General features: G+C 43.1%; 1 protein-coding gene across 4 annotated transcripts in view; it reads right to left on the bottom strand.

The window, feature by feature from the left end:
* Positions 1 to 13,039, bottom strand: part of fhip1aa (FHF complex subunit HOOK interacting protein 1Aa) — a 39,047-nt gene that overhangs the window by 15,593 nt on the left and 10,415 nt on the right. For 2 of the 4 annotated variants that reach the window (XM_006796065.3, XM_087841689.1), the window contains one exon: positions 1,495 to 1,555. The gene's annotated coding sequence lies outside the window, so the exon portion shown is untranslated. Of the gene's footprint in view, positions 1 to 919; positions 1,032 to 1,494; positions 3,614 to 13,039 lie in introns of those variants that run through there. The other 2 variants (XM_087841688.1, XM_006796067.3) reach the window with 2 other exon arrangements.

The raw sequence follows: 13,039 nt of genomic DNA on the forward strand, positions 1-13,039 counted from the left end.
ATCACTCTCATTACAGAAATATTTTGTGACATCAGAAGGCGAGCAGCAATTGGGTGTGTCTGCTATGGCTGAGTGTGGGGATCAAGGAGGGTAAATAAATAAATAAAATACAGGCCAGTGTTAGTTCTGTAGATCACACGTGATTAATTGCATGTCCTGCTTTTACTTCTGGATCAGAAATATTACAAAATGTATGAAAGCACTGCTCACACCGCTTGTTTGGATGAAGAACATATATTATTTTAGCCAAAAATAGCCTGAGGGCAGCTTCGCACAGCAGTTCCAACACTCACACTGGCACCATAAAAAATCTGGAAGACGCTCAATCTTTTTCCCCCCCTAAGAAAGGAACTAGTTTGTTGTTTCCCTTGGAAAGTATGTTCATGGAAAGATTCATACAGCCAAAACTGAACAGGATGAGAGTAGCTCTTTTCGAAACAGAAACACGTGTGCTGCCATATAACCAAAACAATACGAGTTCCCTGCTACACAGTTCCCTGTGACACGCTTCCAGGTACTGTGCAGGCCTTTGCTTCACAAGAAAGAACATCAGGATGTAACACGGATTCCTTTCCTGTGTGTGCCGACAGATACCAACAATCAAACAAAAGGTCCACAGCCCAAGCCGTGGAGAGTACTTTCAACTAGAAATCAGTTTTACCGGATGAACCTGGATAAACTAATTATACTTAATATATATCAACAGCAATAGCATTACTTAACTATTAACATAAATGCGAGAGGGTTTTTACCTGTGTATGAGAAGCCCAGCAGCTCATGGGAGCTCAGATTTGTTTTTTAAAACTGTAGATCTGCCTTAATGTTTTGTTAAACATTAATATAAAACATTAAAACTGTTCTAGTTTTTAAAGATAAAGTCCCAAAGCCAATGAGCCACTATTAAGGCTTGATGTTTTACCTGTTGAGCTGATATGTGTCCACTTGAGTTGACAAGTTGTGTTGGGAGATCTTTAGGATTCATTACTGGGAAAACATACAGGTTGTTAAGATACTTCAATACAAACCAGCAGACTGACGGAGCCACACCTACAACCCAACCACTAGCCGGGCTACAAGCAAACTTTCCAACACTACACAATGACATGACAAAGTGCGTTTGTCTGTGAATACTAACACAATGATGGGACCAAGTCAGGCAGTCCCAATACGGAGGGCGATATGGAAACCGTCACCACAGGGGACCAACTGTAAAACACACAGCAGCTGCACAACATGGGGCCCCAATTTACGGCTTCTAGTCTCCAGCCCCTAAACACATCTCCTGACGAATCACAGCTCACCACCCCCGCCCACCCGTCACTTTGCCCCAATACCACACAGAAACATCTCCGCCACCCATACACGTTAGGCTCACTTTGTCAGGCAAAACTTTTCAGCCATCTGCTTTCAGTTACGAGTGACTGCAGGCCGATTAGATTCTCAAGAAAGAATGTGAAAGCAGCGTGGAGCGAGCGTGCTGGCAGGATTTCTTACCTCACGTGAATCATCTTCAACTGGCACAGGTCGCTAAGCAGACAAGGACCTCATTCTGCTCCTGTTGCACAAAAAAAACAGAAACAAAAACAAAAAGAGAGACAGAGAGAAATATGAAAATATGTCAAGAGAGGAGCAGGAAGCGCCTGTGTGAGAGGCGAGGCATGGTGGGAAGTGACTGGACATGAGTAAGCTGCTCCGAGCACCAGTTGGATGGAGATGAAGAGGTGGTGGTTACAGGGAGGGAGCGAGGGAAGAGAAGGGAAGGAAAAGCAGAAGTGGGAGGGAGTGAAAAGGAAAAAAAAACAAGCTGAGTGAAAGTCTACAGAAAAATGAGGACATACAAGTACAAATTCCAGCAGTGCATGCAAGAAGACTAAGATTACGTATACTGTATGGCAGCACTTAATATTCCTATAAGAATTCATAATTCACAGAAGAATAACACGATTGTCCTTTCCAGTTTGTGATGTGACACTGCACAGCAGCCGTCCTGAGCTGCGAGAGGCCAGCTGCCCTCTCTGGCACCAGCACGACCCATCATGTAAAACGTGTCACTTGACACAGCAGCCTTAAAAGTCTCAGGGTCCAACTTATAGTTGTGTACACTGTAACACAAACCACAAAAGCTGCACGCTGCCTTTAATCCACGTTGAAATTCTGAGCAGATGCAATTCAGAAATGTGTCTTTCTTGGAAAGTGTGCAAGACTTTCCTAAAGCGTGACGTCGTGTATACAGCAACAGTCGGACGGAGACAGGTGTGTGTGTGTGTGTGTGTGTGTGGTACATGCACGAGTTCTTAGAAAAGCACCAATCCAAGCGTTTGTTGACTCATCTTTGGCTCAGTCCCAATCCCAGCAGTTCTTTATACAAACTGTCCATCGGTCCACACTCTGTTTAAAGCCACATAACATGTCTACATGAGAATAACACGGGGAGCAGTTTTGTTCAGAGCTCTTCAACCTGTGGACAGGAGGTGCTTACAAATTGAATTGCCAGCCTTGTGATTAATTATTAAACTACATGCAGCTCACAGCTGCTCCAAATTTGCCTTCGGTTTCCTATTTATGGCCTGACAGCAGATATTAGGACGCGGGTTGGCAGCTTGGTCAAACAGGCGCGAGGTGCTGACTGTAGAAGTTGAATCAAGAATGGTTGCTATGATTTAATCATTTATAACTGGTGTGATAACAGTGCTGCGTAATCACACCTCCTGAAAAGATCAAGAGGGATTAATTCCATTTTAAGTGAAGGTGCGGGCATAAATCTTTGTTACACAAAATGATTCATTTAAAACAAGTGAATCAGCTGAGTGGGCTGGGCAACACATGGTGGATTCTGACTTATAACACATGTCAGTGTAGTCGATTCTTCTGCTTTCAGCTGCTCCTTTTAGGGGCCAACACAACGGATCATATGCCTCCATCTCTTTAACACACACCACCTGCATGTCCTTCTTCACGCCATCCATGAATCTTCTGCGTGGTCTTCCTCCTTTTCTTCTACCTGGCAACTCCATAGTCAACACACTTTGTCCATAGTAATATATATTTAGAAATATATTTGAGGTAGTGTAAAAGTAGTCTGGCCACAATTTGAGGTAAATAGACAAGAATAGATAACCACGGGACACAGTATAGTGAAGCAACATCAGGCTATCCAACAGACTGTATAAAAAGTGGCCCTGAAAAGTGAAGCCAATGGGCAAACCGGCATTGTTTTCAAATGACCAGCAGGGGGCAGCTTCTCAGGTTGACCCGAGGCTCCCTCATCAGCGATCTCAATAAATATGTTCCAGCAGAGGTTTTGTTCTCGACTCTGCTATCAAGTTTCCATTAATACAGCATGAAGTTCATTTTCTCAATTTGAGACTGTTGTAAGGCATCCACTTGCCTCCTCCCTTAAACGACAACCATCTGCACTGCAGTCATCCTTGTACACAAAAAGAAAAAGAAATAGCAGGTCCAAAGTATCTTTTATTCTTCAAACCATCAAATTTCTGAACATGAGCAACACAATTACTATTCAAATTATTTTTACCAACGTTACTATGCAAGGAGAGTGAAAGTGTGTATGTTGCGTGCTAATGTCTTATCTTGAACTGATTGTTTTACTGCATGTGGTGTATACTCACGTGCACGCAGTATACTCACGTCATGGGACATATAAATGTAACTATCTATCTAAAGATGATAAATCAGGGATATGCACTGCCACTCAATCTCTCAGTCAGATCCACACCTTTCTCATCCCATCCAGTTTCACAAGTGGATATCAGCTAAACAGCTGAAAGTAAACCAGTAAGTAATTTCCTTCACTTTTTTAAATTCTCTATAAGATCAGTAACCCTCTCAAGCTCTTTTTATATGAAAAAATGAGTCATGTAACAGCTGACTCTTTAGATATATCACCTAACTTAACTGTTGGAGTTTAAGTCTAAGAGCAGATTTATGTTAACGAACTGATCCTGCAAGAGGGGAAAAAAAATACAAAAATACCTGTATGAGTATGGGATTATTTTAGAGATTAAAGTATTGTATTATACATTGTTTGTTAGGATTTCTGGATTAGTTTGTTTACATTTTTTCTGCACCCTGTCTATCGTCTCGCCTTCCTGCAATGCCGTCTGGTCCACATCACACTGCCAGGTTCACTTGTGTGTCAGCATTAATGCCTCTCAACTGAATTTTCAGCTGTATTTCCCCCGGGTTCCCACGTCAAAACAGCCATCAGTTTTTGATACACAGGATAATATCAAAAGCTCCCGTTTCAGAATCATTTGTTCTTTTGTCAGGGGGTACAATTTTCAAGATTAGCTCAAGCAGTGATTAGCTGCTCCTAGACAACAATACACCTGCAACAACTACCTCTCAAATCTCCATTCAGTTCAGCAGGTTTCTTGACCTATTAATAGCCAAATAGGTCAGGATTTGGGTCCAGCAACAGAAAGGAGACTGTGCCCCAGCACTTTCTACTCAACTAATACCCCAACAATCCAACGAGCGTCCGACACAGCATGAGAACAAAGCCACTTATTTCTAAGAATTAAATGTGCTTTTTGAAGAAATCCAGTTCTAGGCCTGTTATGGAAAATCATGACCTACATTTACAGTACCTGCTGTCGCACAAAGAGAGACAGACCACTCTTACCCATAACTCACTGCTCTACTTGGTCAAAATAACCTGAAATACAGTAGAGTCATAAAAAGGTTTAAAATACAGGCTGCTGAAAACATCTTTTGTCTGTGTGAATCTGTGAGCTGCTTCTGAAAGAGTTTCTCCAGCAACTATCCAATTACAGTAATTTGATAATTACACATATTTGTTGCTTCCACATCAGAGTCACAAACATAATAAGACGGAAAGACTGGGATGCTACCTTCTTTTTCCTACAGTCCTGTGCAAAAGTTTTGAGCCACCCCTCATTTTTCTTTTATATTTTGCTTCAAAAAGAGCCAGACATCTTGGTCACTTTTTAAAGTGCTCTTGAGCAATGTGTAGCACTTACATAGAATTATATAAAGTACCAATGGATAATTACCAAGGTGATAAGTAATTTGGGCTAGTATCAGAAGACTGAGAACGACTCTTAGAGCTCTGGTACACGAATGGCAGAGAAACCAGACAAACACAGTTGTGTGGCTTTAAAAGTACTTTAGTGACGTTAAGCCTTGTAAAATAAATTTGTAAACAACACAGTATTTCAATAGGTTTTAACAGAATGTCAAGTATAAAAAAAAATTCCCCCAAAGTAGCAAAAAAATAGAATAAAATAAAATTGTGCACAAATAAAAGAATTAGTCTTTTTTTTGTTTTTAAGTCCAAATGATACCGGTGGGGCCCATGACAAACGGGTGTATGGCAATAGAATTTGTCCGACAAGGAGTGTGTGTGATTGTCTGTCCTACCGTACTACTTGTACAGTAGAGGATTGTAGTCGTGTGAGTGTGCGTGTATATGTATATCGTCTCCTAGGATCTTGGGTTGGCTCGCCATCCAATGAACACTGGAACACTCTGGGTTCTGGAATCGCTGACCTGGTCTTTGGATTCGTCCCATATAAAAACCTGACCTATAAACAATGGCCAAATATATGTCACGTCCCCTTTAAGGATAACTCTCACAAATTAAACTAAAGTAGTGTCACAGTGCAGTAACAACTATTCAGATCAGCTATCATCAATTCAATCATCAATCAATTCAATTCAGTCATGTTGTACAACATTAAAATATCAAGTTTCAAAGTTCAAAGTGTCAATATCCAAAATTTCACAGTATCAAGGTTCAATTATTTGTAACCTGCAGTAACATTAAAGATTATCTACAAGGTTTTAAACATTCAGGAATTATAGTCACCATATAATTCATTTTCATTGTAAACATTAATTACATCCATCAAAATACTCACTGTACATATATATATATATATATATATATATATATATATATATATATATATATATATATATATATATATATAAATAATCACAAATAAATAAGTATATTACCCCTTTTAAGAAATGGAATAATATGCAAATGCTTATCAGAAATTGAACAAAGTGCAAATAATCAATCTCAATAACATGTAAACACAAGGACTCAAATAGGAGTATTAAATAGACGTGCTTAATCCTACTTGTACCATAGGCCTACTAGTACAAGCGGAAATACACTAAAAATTACCTCCAAGTATTCAATACTGAGTATAGTAAAACAACTGATTGACATCAAAAATTAAACAGGAAGCAGGATAAGGTCTGCTTACAATTATCTCTCATAAAGTTATTTTTAGCTGCTTTAACCATTTACAGCTTTTCACATGTTAATAACTTAGATTATTAACTAACTAGCATAACAACAGTGCGTTTCAGAGACATCCAACAACTGTACCCACACTCCGCACATCACGTGTCTGATTAGCCACATTTAGCTTACCGCCGTCGAGTGGATGCTCAGCGTTACGTGAAGCCACAGCTCAGTAAACCTTCCGGTTTCGCTCTGCCCTTGACGACAACAAGTGCAAAACCATAATTTGTGAAAAAATATCAGTTTAGATGGTATTTTTTTTTAACTCGTTAGATGTTAATTTCTCCAGCTTACCGATAACAAAGTTTTAGTCCGTCTGCTCTGTTTGACTGTAGAAGCAAGAGACTGAAAACTTGGGAGCTGGTACTAAGGAGGGACAAGAGCTGCCCAGAGCTTCACCGATTGGCTGACATGCGAGGAGTGGAGTAAAACAATAGGCTCTCATCAGAGCTCATCAACCCTCTGAAAAAACTTAACCCTTGTTTGACCAGAGCATATCATATATAATCTGCGTCCTTTCTATGTTTAAATAAATATTTTGATCTTGTTTCTCTTTCATTAACAGGGACAGTAAGAACAGAACAATGAACATTAAATGTTTTAATTTTTCTTCTCTTTTGTTTGAGATGATTTTAGGAACTGGGTTACACCCTCCCCTCTTGAATTCATGCAAGTCCCTTTGCATGTCCACTGCGAACTGCATCATCTAAGAACAATAATTCAGCTTTAGCATTTAAAGAGTCAATGAAAGCTGTGGTTAAACCCTGAAATAATGATTTGACCACAGTGACAAGGGGATTTCCCAATTCGGCATAGTCTAGCCTTTTTGGTGGCTGGCGACTTCTTTCAGATCGTCGGACAGGAATTTCTTTGTTTATTTGCTCATCTCTCTCTTTGTTTACTGTTTCCCTGTCAAATATCAAGTCCTCTCCTTCCTCATCACTCCCTAACATGTCTGAGAGAAGTAGGATTTGTTCATCCCTCATGTCAGGGCGATCCATAGAAGGTAAGTCTTTTTCCTTTTCAGATTTGTCGTTTTCAGGTAAGTCTCTTTCCTTTTCAGATTCGTCATTTCCAGGCAAGTCTTTTTCCTTTTCAGATTCGTCGTTTCCAGGTAAGTCTCTTTCCTTTTCAGATTCGTCATTTCCAGGCAAGTCTCTTTCCTTTTCAGATTCGTCATTTCCAGGTAAGTCTCTTTCCGTTTCAGGTAAGTCTTCCTCATACGAGGCTTCTCCATAACTTGCGATCTGATTGTCATAATGTTGGTTATGGTCAGCAGGACTGGCTGGAACAACATCGGATATGGTGTCTGTACAAGCTGAAGTATTACCAGCCAACTTGTCTTGATCTACAATCACATCATCCCGACCAACACTTGATTTATGAGTCAGCAGAACATCTCGCTTGACAATGTACACCGAGTCATTTGGCACTGATCTATCTGCAAACCAGTGGACTGAAACAATATCATCCTCATCCGAGGGGTGATCTGCTCTTTCCTTGTCTTTGTGAGTGGTCTGTCGCGTTCTGGGTCTTTTCTTTGGTTCTGGTTGTTCAGGTTTCACTTCCTTGGCTGCAGAGAGGAACCCACAAGGGAGTAAGAGGTCTCTGTGTAGGGTGCGTATGGGGCCATTCCCGCCCTCTGGTTTAACGGTGTAGACGGGGAGGTCTCCAGCTCGTTTTACCACCACATAGACGGTCTGCTCCCATTTATCGGCGAGTTTGTGTTTTCCTCGAATGCGTATGTTCCTCACCAGCACTCGGTCCCCGATTTCCAAGGTAGATGTGGTCACATGTTTGTCAAATCTGGTTTTGTTCCTTTCGGCTACCTTTGCAGCACTCCGTGTAGTTATTCTATAGCTCTCCTCAAGATGGGATTTGAGGTCCTTAACATATTGGGAGTGTGACTTGTTTTGTTGTTCTCTCACAGGTAAACCAAAAGCCAAATCGACAGGCAACCGTGGCTGACGCCCAAACATCAGCTCATACGGTGTGAATCCAGTTACCTCGTTCTTGGTACAGTTGTACGCATGAACTAAAGGCTTTACAAAATCCTTCCAATGTGACTTGTCTTTGTTCTCCAGAGTTCCAAGCATACTTAAGAGTGTTCGGTTAAAACGCTCCACCGGGTTGCCCCTGGGATGGTACGGCGTAGTCCGAATCTTCTGTATGCCTGCTACTTCACACAGCCCCTTGATCAGCTGAGACTCAAAATCAGGCCCTTGATCGCTGTGTAATTTTTCAGGAATGCCATAGTGTACTATGAAATGGTCCCACAGACACTTTGCAACAGTCTGAGCTTTTTGGTTCGATGTTGGGATAGCGACTGCATATTTAGTAAAATGATCTGTGATGACAAGAACATCTTTCACATTACTGCTGTCTGGTTCAATGGATAGGAAATCCATGCAGACTAACTCGAGGGGTCTTGTCGTCATGATATTCACCAAAGGTGCAGCCTTCTCAGGTAACGTTTTCCTGCGTACACACCTGTGGCAGGTCTTTATCTTTTTCTCCACATCTGAGGACATTCTCGGCCAGTAGAACCTGGCTCTGACCAGATCGAGTGTGCGCTCTATTCCCATATGACCCATGTTGTCATGTAGGCTTGTCAACACAGACTCTCGCAGGTCTTCAGGTAAGACCAACTGGTAATGTTTATTATTGCCTTCTCTTCGTGTTCTGTAGAGAATGTCATTGCACAGCTCAAACCTATTCAACTCTCTCAGCAACAGGACTATGTCTGGAAGTTCTTTCCTCAATGTGGGAGGGGGTTTCTTCCCACTCTCCATCTGAGTAATAACATGTCTGATGCACCGATCAGATCTCTGGCTGTCTCTGAGATCTGCCTGTGAGAGTTTGGGAATGGTGTCTAGGCCTCCCAACGTCTCTTCCTGCTCAAAGCTGTCAGGTACAGCATCTCCAGAAATGGCAAGACTTTCGACAAGGGATATACCTGCATCATCACCCAAAGCTTCAGAGGTGGTTGAATGATAAACAAACTGTCTCTCACAGATAGCATGAACAACATCCTGATCGACTGAGTCAATATGGTCAGGATCTGACAGATGTTGTTTTGCGAACTGGCATATCCGGTCTCTCTCTTTTTGAGATGTAAGGTCATCAGGTAGCTTGCCATGAGGACGACGTGAGAGTCCATCGGCATCTCCGTTTTGTTTTCCAGAACGATACTGGAGTCGGAAATTGAAGGTAGAGAGGGCCGCCAACCACCTGTAGCTGGTTGCATCGAGTTTTGCTGAGGTGAGGATGTAGGTCAGAGGGTTTGAGTCTGTGACAACGGTGAACTGATTGCCATAGAGGTAGTCACTCAGCTTCTCTGTTACAGCCCACTTTAAAGCCAAAAACTCGAGCTTATGTGCTGGATAGCGGGACTCACTACTTGACAAACCTCTACTTGCGTAGGCGATAACCCGCAGCTGTCCCTCCTGCTCCTGGTATAAGGCTGCTCCAAGGCCCGTAGTGCTCGCATCTGTATGAAGGATGTAAGGCAGCTTTGGGTCAGCAAAGGCCAGGACTGGAGGCGACGTTAGCTTGTCAATGATAGCCTCAAATGCTTTCTGGCATGCAGGGGTCCACCGTTCGTAAAACGGCTCTTTCGGATCATGATACTGATTACTCCTCCCTTTTGATTTGCAATGTTTCCTCAGTGGTGGATAACCGGACGTTAGATCGTTCAGCGGTTTCACAATACTTGAGTAGCCTTTAACAAACCGTCTGTAATACCCACAGAACCCAAGGAAGGATCTCAGCTCCTTGAGGTTCTGAGGGACTGGCCAAGTTTTAAGTGTGGCCGTCTTTTCTGGGTCAGTTTCCACCCCGTGCTGAGAAACAACATGCCCCAAGTACCGAACTGAGGACTGGAAGAACTTGCACTTTTCGGGAGACAGCTTTAACCCATACTCCTTTAAGTGTTCCAGGACTTTCATGAGTCTGGCTTCATGCTCCTCAAGGGTTTTCGAGAAAACTATGAGATCATCCAGGAAAACAACAACTTCCTTGAGATTTATGTCTCCCATGCATCTCTCCATAAGCCTCTGAAAAGTACTTGGCGCGTTTGTCACTCCCTGTGGCATACGGTTGAACTCCCAGAAACCTAGTGGACAGACAAAGGCAGTCTTGGGCTTATCACTCTCTGCAACTTCGATCTGATAATAGCCGGACTTAAGATCGAGTGTACTGAACCACTTAGAACCTGAAAGTGCGGTGAAGGTGTCATCCAGTCTTGGGAGGGCGTATGCGTCTTTCACTGTTTGTAAGTTTAACTTACGGTAGTCAACACACAGACGTACCTGACCGTTCTTCTTCCTGACCACAACAATTGGCGAGGAGAATGGGGACTCGCTCTCGCGAATTACTCCAGTTGCGAGAAGCTCTTGCAGATGCTTTCGAACAGCCTCTATGTCGTGCGGGTGAATCGGTCGGGCTCTGTGTTTGAATGCTGTCTCATCTGATAGCTTAATGTGGTGTTTGACCTTGTCCGTCCTTCCAAAATCCAGATCAGTCTGGGCGAAGACCTCTGGCATACTGCTCAGCTTTTGAGTAATGCGGTCTTTCCAGTCAGAAGGGATAGGAGAGTCGGCAAAGTCAAATGTCACACTAGAGGTCTTGGATGGTTCACACTCTGATGGCTCACTCACAATGTGTTTGTGAGATAGGACAGTCTGTATTGCACTGAGTTCTGCAATCACGCTCTTAGCTGGGATAGTAATGTCATGCTCTGACTCATTGGAAACTACTACAGGTAGTTTGCACGACTGGTTGCTCGGCAAGTCAAGGAGACAGGTTTGTACTAAAAGCCCCCCAGGCAGGGAAGATACTGAAGGATATTCCAACAGGGCAGATCTCTCAGTGTAAAATTCCTTGATTGATACTGTCCCCTCAAGAACGACTGTTTTCCCAGCTGGGACGATCACTTCATCCTTTCCACGCATCCTCACTAATCCAACGTTTTCATCTGAACATTGCTTTTGCCGCAACTCCAGTACTTTGAGTACGGTTCTGTACCCATGAGGAATGGGTTGGTAGCCCTCTGGGTTTGCCTCTGTGTACATTTCATACACTACATCAAGAGTGTTTGTTCCAATCAATACACAAGGTGTCTGGGACTACTAGAGCTAGCGTTTTGACTTCTAGTTCAGCACCAAGAAAGTCTTTAGGAAAGGTGATTCCAATCTCAACATAACCCAGGTAGGGTACAAGCTGCCCATTGGCCCCTTCAACTTCCAGAAGGTCATGTAGTGGCTCTATCTGTTGCTCAGACAAATACTGGTCATAGTAGGACTTGGTGACAGTGGTCACTTGAGAACCCGTGTCAAGGAGACAACTGCACACCTTACCTTTGATCGTGACTTGACCTGTACTCTTTGTGCCTATGAGCCTCTTAGGTAGTCTGAAAGGTTGTTCTCCAACATGGGATTGCCTCAAAGTGGCCTGTGCTCCTGGTTTAGCTTGACTTCCAGATTTAGCGGGACGATGTTGACCTGCTTCAGTCCCAGTTTGCCCCACAACTGAGACTGCGTCTAAAAATCCTGGTCAGCAGATGGAGTGTTTTGCATCTCCCAAATGCGACGCTTCTCTCTCAATTGCTTCCTCTTATCAGCGACAAGAGTGGGGTCTGGGTCATTACTGCAACTTGCTGAGATGTGGCCATCCTGACCACACTTGAAGCAGTACCATGGTCTTGGCTGGGTGCTCTGCCGCAAGTTGGCAGGCTTCGCACTTGTGACCTTGATGCTAGGTGTTGCCATAGCCATCTCACGTAAATCACACTCAGCCCTGTCCTTAGGCTTCGAGCTTTTCTTCTGTTTCTTTGCCATCAAATTAGTAAGCTGACTCTGTAGGGATGCAACTTGCTTCCTCAGATCTGTCAACGGGTCAGAATCAGATTGAGTCACTGTCTGTAGCTCACTACAGGTGCAAGTCTTTTGACAGTGTGCCACAACCCGCTGTCGGGTTGAACCAAGGTGTTTCTTCATCCGTGTGGCTTTAGCTGCCAGTCTATCTTCTTCTGTTCGGAGCATTAATAGAAGTTCTGAGAATGTTGGAGGTTGGCTTTTCTTGTTTTCAAGATTAAGATCTGAGAGCAAGGTGTGGTCCCAACATCCACGACAAAACTGCTTGAGAATGTGTTTATCGGCATCCTCAGCAGAGACTCCTCCCCTCTTCAGAGTGAGGTTCAATGCGCCCTGAAGACGGCAGAGGTATGCAGAGGCCTTTTCACCAGGATCCTGAAGAGTGTTCATGAATTGAGCGAAAAGCTCCTCTCCATCTTCCACTGTTCCAAAAGCTGCATCCAACAACTGAAGGTAAGTTTCAGGTGTAGCTTCTGGGCTCAGTCTGTTGACAATGTCAGCTGCAGGGGACAACAAGCTCTCAAAGATCTTTCTAGATTTTTGAAGTTCAGACATGGCAGGGTCTTTCCTGAGAAGTTCAACATGTGAACGCCATGTGTCATAATCCGTCTCACCGCTGGGTCTGGGGATCCTGCCAGAGAATGAGCGGAGTCTCATTGGAGAATATGAATGTGCAATCAAGTCATCTTTCTTCACGATGTGTTCCACAATGACTTTCTGAATTTCAGGTGGGTTGAAACTGTTTGCCGCACTAAATGGGCTCTTTTTGAAATCAACAGGTAGGTGCGGCTCCGTACCACCTTGAATCAATCCTACCTGTGGTAGATCTTCAGACAACTGCTGGCATGCAATCTCAGACGTTTCA

Source organism: Neolamprologus brichardi, chromosome 6, assembly GCF_056152115.1.
Source record: "Neolamprologus brichardi isolate AB-2024 chromosome 6, ASM5615211v1, whole genome shotgun sequence".
In the NCBI taxonomy this organism is placed as follows: domain Eukaryota; kingdom Metazoa; phylum Chordata; class Actinopteri; order Cichliformes; family Cichlidae; genus Neolamprologus; species Neolamprologus brichardi.